This window comes from Agelaius tricolor, unplaced genomic scaffold (assembly GCF_023055355.1).
Source record: "Agelaius tricolor isolate 1412-34295 unplaced genomic scaffold, bAgeTri1.0.p SCAF_2, whole genome shotgun sequence".
Taxonomy (NCBI): domain Eukaryota; kingdom Metazoa; phylum Chordata; class Aves; order Passeriformes; family Icteridae; genus Agelaius; species Agelaius tricolor.
The window spans coordinates 43109855-43125353 of record NW_027269262.1 but is presented as its reverse complement, the minus strand read 5'-3'; positions in this window follow the sequence as shown (position 1 = coordinate 43125353).

The following is a 15499-nucleotide window of genomic DNA, read 5'->3' as shown; positions in this document are numbered from 1 at the left end:
GCATGTCCCTGCACGTGATGACATGCCATGCCTTTTCATGGCTTTGACTTTCGGAAAGATTTTTTCTTTTTTTTTTTCCAGTTTTTTGCAGCATCCATGCCATGACTTTTCTATCTTCCCCTCCAAGGTTTTTCTTCCTCCTTGCCTTTTTCCCCAGCTTTTGCAACATCTGGGAGCTTCCTTTTGGCATCTTTTGGTCCTTTGCACTGCTCTGATAGAACCCCGGTGCATTTTCCTCTTCTCACTAAATTGACCAAATTTCCCAATTTTCTTTTTTTTCTCCTCCAATTGCTATTCCTTTGAAGGGATCTCCATTCCAGCCTCTTTCTAAGTCCTTCTTATCTCTTTTGGCCTTCAGCGCGGACCAATTTTTGGAAGCTTTGCTGCATGTGCCTGCACTTGATTGCATATGGGTGAGATATTTTCCTTTTCTGTTTTTATTTTTTTTTAGTGATTAAGCCATGTCCCTCATATCTTCCCCTCCAAGTTTTGTCTTACTCCTTGCCTTTTTCCCCTGCTTTTGCAACATCTGGGAGCTTAGTTTTGGCATCTTTTGGTCCTTTGCACTGCTCTGATAGAACCCCGGTGCATTTTCCTCTTCTCACTAAATTGACCAAATTTCCCAATTTTCTTTTTTTTCTCCTCCAATTGCTATTCCTTTGAAGGGATCTCCATTCCAGCCTCTTTCTAAGTCCTTCTTATCTCTTTTGGCCTTCAGCGCGGACCAATTTTTGGAAGCTTTGCTGCATGTGCCTGCACTTGATTGCATATGGGTGAGATATTTTCCTTTTCTGGTTTTATTTTTTTTTAGTGATTAAGCCATGTCCCTCATATCTTCCCCTCCAAGTTTTGTCTTCCTCCTTGCCTTTTTCCCCTGCTTTTGCAACATCTGGGAGCTTAGTTTTGGCATCTTTTGGTCCTTTGCACTGCTCTGATAGAACCCCGGTGCATTTTCCTCTTCTCACTAAATTGACCAAATTTCCCAATTTTCTTTTTTTTCTCCTCCAATTGCTATTCCTTTGAAGGGATCTCCATTCCAGCCTCTTTCTAAGTCCTTCTTATCTCTTTTGGCCTTCAGCGCGGACCAATTTTTGGAAGCTTTGCTGCATGTGCCTGCACTTGATTGCATATGGGTGAGATATTTTCCTTTTCTGGTTTTTTTTTTTTTTGTGATTAAGCCATGTCCCTCATATCTTCCCCTCCAAGTTTTGTCTTCCTCCTTGCCTTTTTCCCCTGCTTTTGCAACATCTGGGAGCTTAGTTTTGGCATCTTTTGGTCCTTTGCAATGCAACTCATTTCTTCACAGACCATTTCTTGAAGGCTCTAAAACTCCCCATTTTCTGGTTTTTTTCAGTTGCATTTCATTTGATCCTATCTCCTTTCCAGAGTGTTTGTAAGCCTTTCTTTTGGGGGTCGCAAGATTCTCTTTCCCTTCCCGAAAGGAAATGAAATTTCCTTTCGGGAAGGGAAAGGGAATCTTGCGATTTCAATGGGCACCATGAGAGGAATCTTTGGTGCATGTCCCTGCACGTGATGACATGCCATGCCTTTTGATGGCTTTGACTTTGGGAAAGATTTTTTCTTTTTTTTTTTCCAGTTTTTTGCAGCATCCATGCCATGACTTTTCTATCTTCCCCTCCAAGGTTTTTCTTCCTCCTTGCCTTTTTCCCCAGCTTTTGCAACATCTGGGAGCTTACTTTTGGCATCTTTTGGTCCTTTGCACTGCTCTGATAGAACCCCGGTGCATTTTCCTCTTCTCACTAAATTGACCAAATTTCCCAATTTTCTTTTTTTTCTCCTCCAATTGCTATTCCTTTGAAGGGATCTCCATTCCAGCCTCTTTCTAAGTCCTTCTTATCTCTTTTGGCCTTCAGCGCGGACCAATTTTTGGAAGCTTTGCTGCATGTGCCTGCACTTGATTGCATATGGGTGAGATATTTTCCTTTTCTGGTTTTATTTTTTTTTAGTGATTAAGCCATGTCCCTCATATCTTCCCCTCCAAGTTTTGTCTTCCTCCTTGCCTTTTTCCCCTGCTTTTGCAACATCTGGGAGCTTAGTTTTGGCATCTTTTGGTCCTTTGCAATGCAACTCATTTCTTCACAGACCATTTCTTGAAGGCTCTAAAACTCCCCATTTTCTGGTTTTTTTCAGTTGCATTTCATTTGATCCTATCTCCTTTCCAGAGTGTTTGTAAGCCTTTCTTTTGGGGGTCGCAAGATTCCCTTTCCCTTCCCGAAAGGAAATGAAATTTCCTTTCGGGAAGGGAAAGGGAATCTTGCGATTTCAATGGGCACCATGAGAGGAATCTTTGGTGCATGTCCCTGCACGTGATGACATGCCATGCCTTTTGATGGCTTTGACTTTGGGAAAGATTTTTTCTTTTTTTTTTTCCAGTTTTTTGCAGCATCCATGCCATGACTTTTCTATCTTCCCCTCCAAGGTTTTTCTTCCTCCTTGCCTTTTTCCCCAGCTTTTGCAACATCTGGGAGCTTCCTTTTGGCATCTTTTGGTCCTTTGCACTGCTCTGATAGAACCCCGGTGCATTTTCCTCTTCTCACTAAATTGACCAAATTTCCCAATTTTCTTTTTTTTCTCCTCCAATTGCTATTCCTTTGAAGGGATCTCCATTCCAGCCTCTTTCTAAGTCCTTCTTATCTCTTTTGGCCTTCAGCGCGGACCAATTTTTGGAAGCTTTGCTGCATGTGCCTGCACTTGATTGCATATGGGTGAGATATTTTCCTTTTCTGGTTTTATTTTTTTTTAGTGATTAAGCCATGTCCCTCATATCTTCCCCTCCAAGTTTTGTCTTCCTCCTTGCCTTTTTCCCCTGCTTTTGCAACATCTGGGAGCTTAGTTTTGGCATCTTTTGGTCCTTTGCAATGCAACTCATTTCTTCACAGACCATTTCTTGAAGGCTCTAAAACTCCCCATTTTCTGGTTTTTTTCAGTTGCATTTCATTTGATCCTATCTCCTTTCCAGAGTGTTTGTAAGCCTTTCTTTTGGGGGTCGCAAGATTCCCTTTCCCTTCCCGAAAGGAAATGAAATTTCCTTTCGGGAAGGGAAAGGGAATCTTGCGATTTCAATGGGCACCATGAGAGGAATCTTTGGTGCATGTCCCTGCACGTGATGACATGCCATGCCTTTTGATGGCTTTGACTTTGGGAAAGATTTTTTCTTTTTTTTTTTCCAGTTTTTTGCAGCATCCATGCCATGACTTTTCTATCTTCCCCTCCAAGGTTTTTCTTCCTCCTTGCCTTTTTCCCCAGCTTTTGCAACATCTGGGAGCTTCCTTTTGGCATCTTTTGGTCCTTTGCACTGCTCTGATAGAACCCCGGTGCATTTTCCTCTTCTCACTAAATTGACCAAATTTCCCAATTTTCTTTTTTTTCTCCTCCAATTGCTATTCCTTTGAAGGGATCTCCATTCCAGCCTCTTTCTAAGTCCTTCTTATCTCTTTTGGCCTTCAGCGCGGACCAATTTTTGGAAGCTTTGCTGCATGTGCCTGCACTTGATTGCATATGGGTGAGATATTTTCCTTTTCTGGTTTTATTTTTTTTTAGTGATTAAGCCATGTCCCTCATATCTTCCCCTCCAAGTTTTGTCTTGCTCCTTGCCTTTTTCCCCTGCTTTTGCAACATCTGGGAGCTTAGTTTTGGCATCTTTTGGTCCTTTGCAATGCAACTCATTTCTTCACAGACCATTTCTTGAAGGCTCTAAAACTCCCCATTTTCTGGTTTTTTTCAGTTGCATTTCATTTGATCCTATCTCCTTTCCAGAGTGTTTGTAAGCCTTTCTTTTGGGGGTCGCAAGATTCCCTTTCCCTTCCCGAAAGGAAATTTCATTTCCTTTCGGGAAGGGAAAGGGAATCTTGCGATTTCAATGGGCACCATGAGAGGAATCTTTGGTGCATGTCCCTGCACGTGATGACATGCCATGCCTTTTGATGGCTTTGACTTTGGGAAAGATTTTTTCTTTTTTTTTTTCCAGTTTTTTGCAGCATCCATGCCATGACTTTTCTATCTTCCCCTCCAAGGTTTTTCTTCCTCCTTGCCTTTTTCCCCAGCTTTTGCAACATCTGGGAGCTTCCTTTTGGCATCTTTTGGTCCTTTGCACTGCTCTGATAGAACCCCGGTGCATTTTCCTCTTCTCACTAAATTGACCAAATTTCCCAATTTTCTTTTTTTTCTCCTCCAATTGCTATTCCTTTGAAGGGATCTCCATTCCAGCCTCTTTCTAAGTCCTTCTTATCTCTTTTGGCCTTCAGCGCGGACCAATTTTTGGAAGCTTTGCTGCATGTGCCTGCACTTGATTGCATATGGGTGAGATATTTTCCTTTTCTGGTTTTATTTTTTTTTAGTGATTAAGCCATGTCCCTCATATCTTCCCCTCCAAGTTTTGTCTTCCTCCTTGCCTTTTTCCCCTGCTTTTGCAACATCTGGGAGCTTAGTTTTGGCATCTTTTGGTCCTTTGCAATGCAACTCATTTCTTCACAGACCATTTCTTGAAGGCTCTAAAACTCCCCATTTTCTGGTTTTTTTCAGTTGCATTTCATTTGATCCTATCTCCTTTCCAGAGTGTTTGTAAGCCTTTCTTTTGGGGGTCGCAAGATTCCCTTTCCCTTCCCGAAAGGAAATGAAATTTCCTTTCGGGAAGGGAAAGGGAATCTTGCGATTTCAATGGGCACCATGAGAGGAATCTTTGGTGCATGTCCCTGCACGTGATGACATGCCATGCCTTTTGATGGCTTTGACTTTCGGAAAGATTTTTTCTTTTTTTTTTTCCAGTTTTTTGCAGCATCCATGCCATGACTTTTCTATCTTCCCCTCCAAGGTTTTTCTTCCTCCTTGCCTTTTTCCCCAGCTTTTGCAACATCTGGGAGCTTACTTTTGGCATCTTTTGGTCCTTTGCACTGCTCTGATAGAACCCCGGTGCATTTTCCTCTTCTCACTAAATTGACCAAATTTCCCAATTTTCTTTTTTTTCTCCTCCAATTGCTATTCCTTTGAAGGGATCTCCATTCCAGCCTCTTTCTAAGTCCTTCTTATCTCTTTTGGCCTTCAGCGCGGACCAATTTTTGGAAGCTTTGCTGCATGTGCCTGCACTTGATTGCATATGGGTGAGATATTTTCCTTTTCTGGTTTTATTTTTTTTTTGTGATTAAGCCATGTCCCTCATATCTTCCCCTCCAAGTTTTGTCTTCCTCCTTGCCTTTTTCCCCTGCTTTTGCAACATCTGGGAGCTTAGTTTTGGCATCTTTTGGTCCTTTGCAATGCAACTCATTTCTTCACAGACCATTTCTTGAAGGCTCTAAAACTCCCCATTTTCTGGTCTTTTTCAGTTGCATTTCATTTGATCCTATCTCCTTTCCAGAGTGTTTGTAAGCCTTTCTTTTGGGGGTCGCAAGATTCCCTTTCCCTTCCCGAAAGGAAATTTCATTTCCTTTCGGGAAGGGAAAGGGAATCTTGCGATTTCAATGGGCACCATGAGAGGAATCTTTGGTGCATGTCCCTGCACGTGATGACATGCCATGCCTTTTGATGGCTTTGACTTTGGGAAAGATTTTTTCTTTTTTTTTTTCCAGTTTTTTGCAGCATCCATGCCATGACTTTTCTATCTTCCCCTCCAAGGTTTTTCTTCCTCCTTGCCTTTTTCCCCGGCTTTTGCAACATCTGGGAGCTTCCTTTTGGCATCTTTTGGTCCTTTGCACTGCTCTGATAGAACCCCGGTGCATTTTCCTCTTCTCACTAAATTGACCAAATTTCCCAATTTTCTTTTTTTTCTCCTCCAATTGCTATTCCTTTGAAGGGATCTCCATTCCAGCCTCTTTCTAAGTCCTTCTTATCTCTTTTGGCCTTCAGCGCGGACCAATTTTTGGAAGCTTTGCTGCATGTGCCTGCACTTGATTGCATATGGGTGAGATATTTTCCTTTTCTGTTTTTATTTTTTTTTAGTGATTAAGCCATGTCCCTCATATCTTCCCCTCCAAGTTTTGTCTTCCTCCTTGCCTTTTTCCCCTGCTTTTGCAACATCTGGGAGCTTAGTTTTGGCATCTTTTGGTCCTTTGCAATGCAACTCATTTCTTCACAGACCATTTCTTGAAGGCTCTAAAACTCCCCATTTTCTGGTTTTTTTCAGTTGCATTTCATTTGATCCTATCTCCTTTCCAGAGTGTTTGTAAGCCTTTCTTTTGGGGGTCGCAAGATTCCCTTTCCCTTCCCGAAAGGAAATGAAATTTCCTTTCGGGAAGGGAAAGGGAATCTTGCGATTTCAATGGGCACCATGAGAGGAATCTTTGGTGCATGTCCCTGCACGTGATGACATGCCATGCCTTTTGATGGCTTTGACTTTGGGAAAGATTTTTTCTTTTTTTTTTTCCAGTTTTTTGCAGCATCCATGCCATGACTTTTCTATCTTCCCCTCCAAGGTTTTTCTTCCTCCTTGCCTTTTTCCCCAGCTTTTGCAACATCTGGGAGCTTCCTTTTGGCATCTTTTGGTCCTTTGCACTGCTCTGATAGAACCCCGGTGCATTTTCCTCTTCTCACTAAATTGACCAAATTTCCCAATTTTCTTTTTTTTCTCCTCCAATTGCTATTCCTTTGAAGGGATCTCCATTCCAGCCTCTTTCTAAGTCCTTCTTATCTCTTTTGGCCTTCAGCGCGGACCAATTTTTGGAAGCTTTGCTGCATGTGCCTGCACTTGATTGCATATGGGTGAGATATTTTCCTTTTCTGGTTTTATTTTTTTTTAGTGATTAAGCCATGTCCCTCATATCTTCCCCTCCAAGTTTTGTCTTCCTCCTTGCCTTTTTCCCCTGCTTTTGCAACATCTGGGAGCTTAGTTTTGGCATCTTTTGGTCCTTTGCAATGCAACTCATTTCTTCACAGACCATTTCTTGAAGGCTCTAAAACTCCCCAATTTCTGGTTTTTTTCAGTTGCATTTCATTTGATCCTATCTCCTTTCCAGAGTGTTTGTAAGCCTTTCTTTTGGGGGTCGCAAGATTCCCTTTCCCTTCCCGAAAGGAAATGAAATTTCCTTTCGGGAAGGGAAAGGGAATCTTGCGATTTCAATGGGCACCATGAGAGGAATCTTTGGTGCATGTCCCTGCACGTGATGACATGCCATGCCTTTTCATGGCTTTGACTTTCGGAAAGATTTTTTCTTTTTTTTTTTCCAGTTTTTTGCAGCATCCATGCCATGACTTTTCTATCTTCCCCTCCAAGGTTTTTCTTCCTCCTTGCCTTTTTCCCCAGCTTTTGCAACATCTGGGAGCTTACTTTTGGCATCTTTTGGTCCTTTGCACTGCTCTGATAGAACCCCGGTGCATTTTCCTCTTCTCACTAAATTGACCAAATTTCCCAATTTTCTTTTTTTTCTCCTCCAATTGCTATTCCTTTGAAGGGATCTCCATTCCAGCCTCTTTCTAAGTCCTTCTTATCTCTTTTGGCCTTCAGCGCGGACCAATTTTTGGAAGCTTTGCTGCATGTGCCTGCACTTGATTGCATATGGGTGAGATATTTTCCTTTTCTGGTTTTATTTTTTTTTAGTGATTAAGCCATGTCCCTCATATCTTCCCCTCCAAGTTTTGTCTTCCTCCTTGCCTTTTTCCCCTGCTTTTGCAACATCTGGGAGCTTAGTTTTGGCATCTTTTGGTCCTTTGCAATGCAACTCATTTCTTCACAGACCATTTCTTGAAGGCTCTAAAACTCCCCATTTTCTGGTTTTTTTCAGTTGCATTTCATTTGATCCTATCTCCTTTCCAGAGTGTTTGTAAGCCTTTCTTTTGGGGGTCGCAAGATTCCCTTTCCCTTCCCGAAAGGAAATGAAATTTCCTTTCGGGAAGGGAAAGGGAATCTTGCGATTTCAATGGGCACCATGAGAGGAATCTTTGGTGCATGTCCCTGCACGTGATGACATGCCATGCCTTTTGATGGCTTTGACTTTGGGAAAGATTTTTTCTTTTTTTTTTTCCAGTTTTTTGCAGCATCCATGCCATGACTTTTCTATCTTCCCCTCCAAGGTTTTTCTTCCTCCTTGCCTTTTTCCCCAGCTTTTGCAACATCTGGGAGCTTCCTTTTGGCATCTTTTGGTCCTTTGCACTGCTCTGATAGAACCCCGGTGCATTTTCCTCTTCTCACTAAATTGACCAAATTTCCCAATTTTCTTTTTTTTCTCCTCCAATTGCTATTCCTTTGAAGGGATCTCCATTCCAGCCTCTTTCTAAGTCCTTCTTATCTCTTTTGGCCTTCAGCGCGGACCAATTTTTGGAAGCTTTGCTGCATGTGCCTGCACTTGATTGCATATGGGTGAGATATTTTCCTTTTCTGGTTTTATTTTTTTTTAGTGATTAAGCCATGTCCCTCATATCTTCCCCTCCAAGTTTTGTCTTCCTCCTTGCCTTTTTCCCCTGCTTTTGCAACATCTGGGAGCTTAGTTTTGGCATCTTTTGGTCCTTTGCAATGCAACTCATTTCTTCACAGACCATTTCTTGAAGGCTCTAAAACTCCCCATTTTCTGGTTTTTTTCAGTTGCATTTCATTTGATCCTATCTCCTTTCCAGAGTGTTTGTAAGCCTTTCTTTTGGGGGTCGCAAGATTCCCTTTCCCTTCCCGAAAGGAAATGAAATTTCCTTTCGGGAAGGGAAAGGGAATCTTGCGATTTCAATGGGCACCATGAGAGGAATCTTTGGTGCATGTCCCTGCACGTGATGACATGCCATGCCTTTTCATGGCTTTGACTTTCGGAAAGATTTTTTCTTTTTTTTTTTCCAGTTTTTTGCAGCATCCATGCCATGACTTTTCTATCTTCCCCTCCAAGGTTTTTCTTCCTCCTTGCCTTTTTCCCCAGCTTTTGCAACATCTGGGAGCTTCCTTTTGGCATCTTTTGGTCCTTTGCACTGCTCTGATAGAACCCCGGTGCATTTTCCTCTTCTCACTAAATTGACCAAATTTCCCAATTTTCTTTTTTTTCTCCTCCAATTGCTATTCCTTTGAAGGGATCTCCATTCCAGCCTCTTTCTAAGTCCTTCTTATCTCTTTTGGCCTTCAGCGCGGACCAATTTTTGGAAGCTTTGCTGCATGTGCCTGCACTTGATTGCATATGGGTGAGATATTTTCCTTTTCTGTTTTTATTTTTTTTTAGTGATTAAGCCATGTCCCTCATATCTTCCCCTCCAAGTTTTGTCTTACTCCTTGCCTTTTTCCCCTGCTTTTGCAACATCTGGGAGCTTAGTTTTGGCATCTTTTGGTCCTTTGCACTGCTCTGATAGAACCCCGGTGCATTTTCCTCTTCTCACTAAATTGACCAAATTTCCCAATTTTCTTTTTTTTCTCCTCCAATTGCTATTCCTTTGAAGGGATCTCCATTCCAGCCTCTTTCTAAGTCCTTCTTATCTCTTTTGGCCTTCAGCGCGGACCAATTTTTGGAAGCTTTGCTGCATGTGCCTGCACTTGATTGCATATGGGTGAGATATTTTCCTTTTCTGGTTTTATTTTTTTTTAGTGATTAAGCCATGTCCCTCATATCTTCCCCTCCAAGTTTTGTCTTCCTCCTTGCCTTTTTCCCCTGCTTTTGCAACATCTGGGAGCTTAGTTTTGGCATCTTTTGGTCCTTTGCACTGCTCTGATAGAACCCCGGTGCATTTTCCTCTTCTCACTAAATTGACCAAATTTCCCAATTTTCTTTTTTTTCTCCTCCAATTGCTATTCCTTTGAAGGGATCTCCATTCCAGCCTCTTTCTAAGTCCTTCTTATCTCTTTTGGCCTTCAGCGCGGACCAATTTTTGGAAGCTTTGCTGCATGTGCCTGCACTTGATTGCATATGGGTGAGATATTTTCCTTTTCTGGTTTTTTTTTTTTTTGTGATTAAGCCATGTCCCTCATATCTTCCCCTCCAAGTTTTGTCTTCCTCCTTGCCTTTTTCCCCTGCTTTTGCAACATCTGGGAGCTTAGTTTTGGCATCTTTTGGTCCTTTGCAATGCAACTCATTTCTTCACAGACCATTTCTTGAAGGCTCTAAAACTCCCCATTTTCTGGTTTTTTTCAGTTGCATTTCATTTGATCCTATCTCCTTTCCAGAGTGTTTGTAAGCCTTTCTTTTGGGGGTCGCAAGATTCTCTTTCCCTTCCCGAAAGGAAATGAAATTTCCTTTCGGGAAGGGAAAGGGAATCTTGCGATTTCAATGGGCACCATGAGAGGAATCTTTGGTGCATGTCCCTGCACGTGATGACATGCCATGCCTTTTGATGGCTTTGACTTTGGGAAAGATTTTTTCTTTTTTTTTTTCCAGTTTTTTGCAGCATCCATGCCATGACTTTTCTATCTTCCCCTCCAAGGTTTTTCTTCCTCCTTGCCTTTTTCCCCAGCTTTTGCAACATCTGGGAGCTTACTTTTGGCATCTTTTGGTCCTTTGCACTGCTCTGATAGAACCCCGGTGCATTTTCCTCTTCTCACTAAATTGACCAAATTTCCCAATTTTCTTTTTTTTCTCCTCCAATTGCTATTCCTTTGAAGGGATCTCCATTCCAGCCTCTTTCTAAGTCCTTCTTATCTCTTTTGGCCTTCAGCGCGGACCAATTTTTGGAAGCTTTGCTGCATGTGCCTGCACTTGATTGCATATGGGTGAGATATTTTCCTTTTCTGGTTTTATTTTTTTTTAGTGATTAAGCCATGTCCCTCATATCTTCCCCTCCAAGTTTTGTCTTCCTCCTTGCCTTTTTCCCCTGCTTTTGCAACATCTGGGAGCTTAGTTTTGGCATCTTTTGGTCCTTTGCAATGCAACTCATTTCTTCACAGACCATTTCTTGAAGGCTCTAAAACTCCCCATTTTCTGGTTTTTTTCAGTTGCATTTCATTTGATCCTATCTCCTTTCCAGAGTGTTTGTAAGCCTTTCTTTTGGGGGTCGCAAGATTCCCTTTCCCTTCCCGAAAGGAAATGAAATTTCCTTTCGGGAAGGGAAAGGGAATCTTGCGATTTCAATGGGCACCATGAGAGGAATCTTTGGTGCATGTCCCTGCACGTGATGACATGCCATGCCTTTTGATGGCTTTGACTTTGGGAAAGATTTTTTCTTTTTTTTTTTCCAGTTTTTTGCAGCATCCATGCCATGACTTTTCTATCTTCCCCTCCAAGGTTTTTCTTCCTCCTTGCCTTTTTCCCCAGCTTTTGCAACATCTGGGAGCTTCCTTTTGGCATCTTTTGGTCCTTTGCACTGCTCTGATAGAACCCCGGTGCATTTTCCTCTTCTCACTAAATTGACCAAATTTCCCAATTTTCTTTTTTTTCTCCTCCAATTGCTATTCCTTTGAAGGGATCTCCATTCCAGCCTCTTTCTAAGTCCTTCTTATCTCTTTTGGCCTTCAGCGCGGACCAATTTTTGGAAGCTTTGCTGCATGTGCCTGCACTTGATTGCATATGGGTGAGATATTTTCCTTTTCTGGTTTTATTTTTTTTTAGTGATTAAGCCATGTCCCTCATATCTTCCCCTCCAAGTTTTGTCTTCCTCCTTGCCTTTTTCCCCTGCTTTTGCAACATCTGGGAGCTTAGTTTTGGCATCTTTTGGTCCTTTGCAATGCAACTCATTTCTTCACAGACCATTTCTTGAAGGCTCTAAAACTCCCCATTTTCTGGTTTTTTTCAGTTGCATTTCATTTGATCCTATCTCCTTTCCAGAGTGTTTGTAAGCCTTTCTTTTGGGGGTCGCAAGATTCCCTTTCCCTTCCCGAAAGGAAATGAAATTTCCTTTCGGGAAGGGAAAGGGAATCTTGCGATTTCAATGGGCACCATGAGAGGAATCTTTGGTGCATGTCCCTGCACGTGATGACATGCCATGCCTTTTGATGGCTTTGACTTTGGGAAAGATTTTTTCTTTTTTTTTTTCCAGTTTTTTGCAGCATCCATGCCATGACTTTTCTATCTTCCCCTCCAAGGTTTTTCTTCCTCCTTGCCTTTTTCCCCAGCTTTTGCAACATCTGGGAGCTTCCTTTTGGCATCTTTTGGTCCTTTGCACTGCTCTGATAGAACCCCGGTGCATTTTCCTCTTCTCACTAAATTGACCAAATTTCCCAATTTTCTTTTTTTTCTCCTCCAATTGCTATTCCTTTGAAGGGATCTCCATTCCAGCCTCTTTCTAAGTCCTTCTTATCTCTTTTGGCCTTCAGCGCGGACCAATTTTTGGAAGCTTTGCTGCATGTGCCTGCACTTGATTGCATATGGGTGAGATATTTTCCTTTTCTGGTTTTATTTTTTTTTAGTGATTAAGCCATGTCCCTCATATCTTCCCCTCCAAGTTTTGTCTTGCTCCTTGCCTTTTTCCCCTGCTTTTGCAACATCTGGGAGCTTAGTTTTGGCATCTTTTGGTCCTTTGCAATGCAACTCATTTCTTCACAGACCATTTCTTGAAGGCTCTAAAACTCCCCATTTTCTGGTTTTTTTCAGTTGCATTTCATTTGATCCTATCTCCTTTCCAGAGTGTTTGTAAGCCTTTCTTTTGGGGGTCGCAAGATTCCCTTTCCCTTCCCGAAAGGAAATTTCATTTCCTTTCGGGAAGGGAAAGGGAATCTTGCGATTTCAATGGGCACCATGAGAGGAATCTTTGGTGCATGTCCCTGCACGTGATGACATGCCATGCCTTTTGATGGCTTTGACTTTGGGAAAGATTTTTTCTTTTTTTTTTTCCAGTTTTTTGCAGCATCCATGCCATGACTTTTCTATCTTCCCCTCCAAGGTTTTTCTTCCTCCTTGCCTTTTTCCCCAGCTTTTGCAACATCTGGGAGCTTCCTTTTGGCATCTTTTGGTCCTTTGCACTGCTCTGATAGAACCCCGGTGCATTTTCCTCTTCTCACTAAATTGACCAAATTTCCCAATTTTCTTTTTTTTCTCCTCCAATTGCTATTCCTTTGAAGGGATCTCCATTCCAGCCTCTTTCTAAGTCCTTCTTATCTCTTTTGGCCTTCAGCGCGGACCAATTTTTGGAAGCTTTGCTGCATGTGCCTGCACTTGATTGCATATGGGTGAGATATTTTCCTTTTCTGGTTTTATTTTTTTTTAGTGATTAAGCCATGTCCCTCATATCTTCCCCTCCAAGTTTTGTCTTCCTCCTTGCCTTTTTCCCCTGCTTTTGCAACATCTGGGAGCTTAGTTTTGGCATCTTTTGGTCCTTTGCAATGCAACTCATTTCTTCACAGACCATTTCTTGAAGGCTCTAAAACTCCCCATTTTCTGGTTTTTTTCAGTTGCATTTCATTTGATCCTATCTCCTTTCCAGAGTGTTTGTAAGCCTTTCTTTTGGGGGTCGCAAGATTCCCTTTCCCTTCCCGAAAGGAAATGAAATTTCCTTTCGGGAAGGGAAAGGGAATCTTGCGATTTCAATGGGCACCATGAGAGGAATCTTTGGTGCATGTCCCTGCACGTGATGACATGCCATGCCTTTTGATGGCTTTGACTTTCGGAAAGATTTTTTCTTTTTTTTTTTCCAGTTTTTTGCAGCATCCATGCCATGACTTTTCTATCTTCCCCTCCAAGGTTTTTCTTCCTCCTTGCCTTTTTCCCCAGCTTTTGCAACATCTGGGAGCTTACTTTTGGCATCTTTTGGTCCTTTGCACTGCTCTGATAGAACCCCGGTGCATTTTCCTCTTCTCACTAAATTGACCAAATTTCCCAATTTTCTTTTTTTTCTCCTCCAATTGCTATTCCTTTGAAGGGATCTCCATTCCAGCCTCTTTCTAAGTCCTTCTTATCTCTTTTGGCCTTCAGCGCGGACCAATTTTTGGAAGCTTTGCTGCATGTGCCTGCACTTGATTGCATATGGGTGAGATATTTTCCTTTTCTGGTTTTATTTTTTTTTAGTGATTAAGCCATGTCCCTCATATCTTCCCCTCCAAGTTTTGTCTTCCTCCTTGCCTTTTTCCCCTGCTTTTGCAACATCTGGGAGCTTAGTTTTGGCATCTTTTGGTCCTTTGCAATGCAACTCATTTCTTCACAGACCATTTCTTGAAGGCTCTAAAACTCCCCATTTTCTGGTTTTTTTCAGTTGCATTTCATTTGATCCTATCTCCTTTCCAGAGTGTTTGTAAGCCTTTCTTTTGGGGGTCGCAAGATTCCCTTTCCCTTCCCGAAAGGAAATGAAATTTCCTTTCGGGAAGGGAAAGGGAATCTTGCGATTTCAATGGGCACCATGAGAGGAATCTTTGGTGCATGTCCCTGCACGTGATGACATGCCATGCCTTTTGATGGCTTTGACTTTGGGAAAGATTTTTTCTTTTTTTTTTTCCAGTTTTTTGCAGCATCCATGCCATGACTTTTCTATCTTCCCCTCCAAGGTTTTTCTTCCTCCTTGCCTTTTTCCCCAGCTTTTGCAACATCTGGGAGCTTACTTTTGGCATCTTTTGGTCCTTTGCACTGCTCTGATAGAACCCCGGTGCATTTTCCTCTTCTCACTAAATTGACCAAATTTCCCAATTTTCTTTTTTTTCTCCTCCAATTGCTATTCCTTTGAAGGGATCTCCATTCCAGCCTCTTTCTAAGTCCTTCTTATCTCTTTTGGCCTTCAGCGCGGACCAATTTTTGGAAGCTTTGCTGCATGTGCCTGCACTTGATTGCATATGGGTAAGATATTTTCCTTTTCTGTTTTTATTTTTTTTTAGTGATTAAGCCATGTCCCTCATATCTTCCCCTCCAAGTTTTGTCTTCCTCCTTGCCTTTTTCCCCTGCTTTTGCAACATCTGGGAGCTTAGTTTTGGCATCTTTTGGTCCTTTGCAATGCAACTCATTTCTTCACAGACCATTTCTTGAAGGCTCTAAAACTCCCCATTTTCTGGTTTTTTTCAGTTGCATTTCATTTGATCCTATCTCCTTTCCAGAGTGTTTGTAAGCCTTTCTTTTGGGGGTCGCAAGATTCCCTTTCCCTTCCCGAAAGGAAATGAAATTTCCTTTCGGGAAGGGAAAGGGAATCTTGCGATTTCAATGGGCACCATGAGAGGAATCTTTGGTGCATGTCCCTGCACGTGATGACATGCCATGCCTTTTGATGGCTTTGACTTTGGGAAAGATTTTTTCTTTTTTTTTTTCCAGTTTTTTGCAGCATCCATGCCATGACTTTTCTATCTTCCCCTCCAAGGTTTTTCTTCCTCCTTGCCTTTTTCCCCAGCTTTTGCAACATCTGGGAGCTTCCTTTTGGCATCTTTTGGTCCTTTGCACTGCTCTGATAGAACCCCGGTGCATTTTCCTCTTCTCACTAAATTGACCAAATTTCCCAATTTTCTTTTTTTTCTCCTCCAATTGCTATTCCTTTGAAGGGATCTCCATTCCAGCCTCTTTCTAAGTCCTTCTTATCTCTTTTGGCCTTCAGCGCGGACCAATTTTTGGAAGCTTTGCTGCATGTGCCTGCACTTGATTGCATATGGGTGAGATATTTTCCTTTTCTGGTTTTATTTTTTTTTAGTGATTAAGCCATGTCCCTCATATCTTCCCCTCCAAGTTTTGTCTTCCTCCTTGCCTTTTTC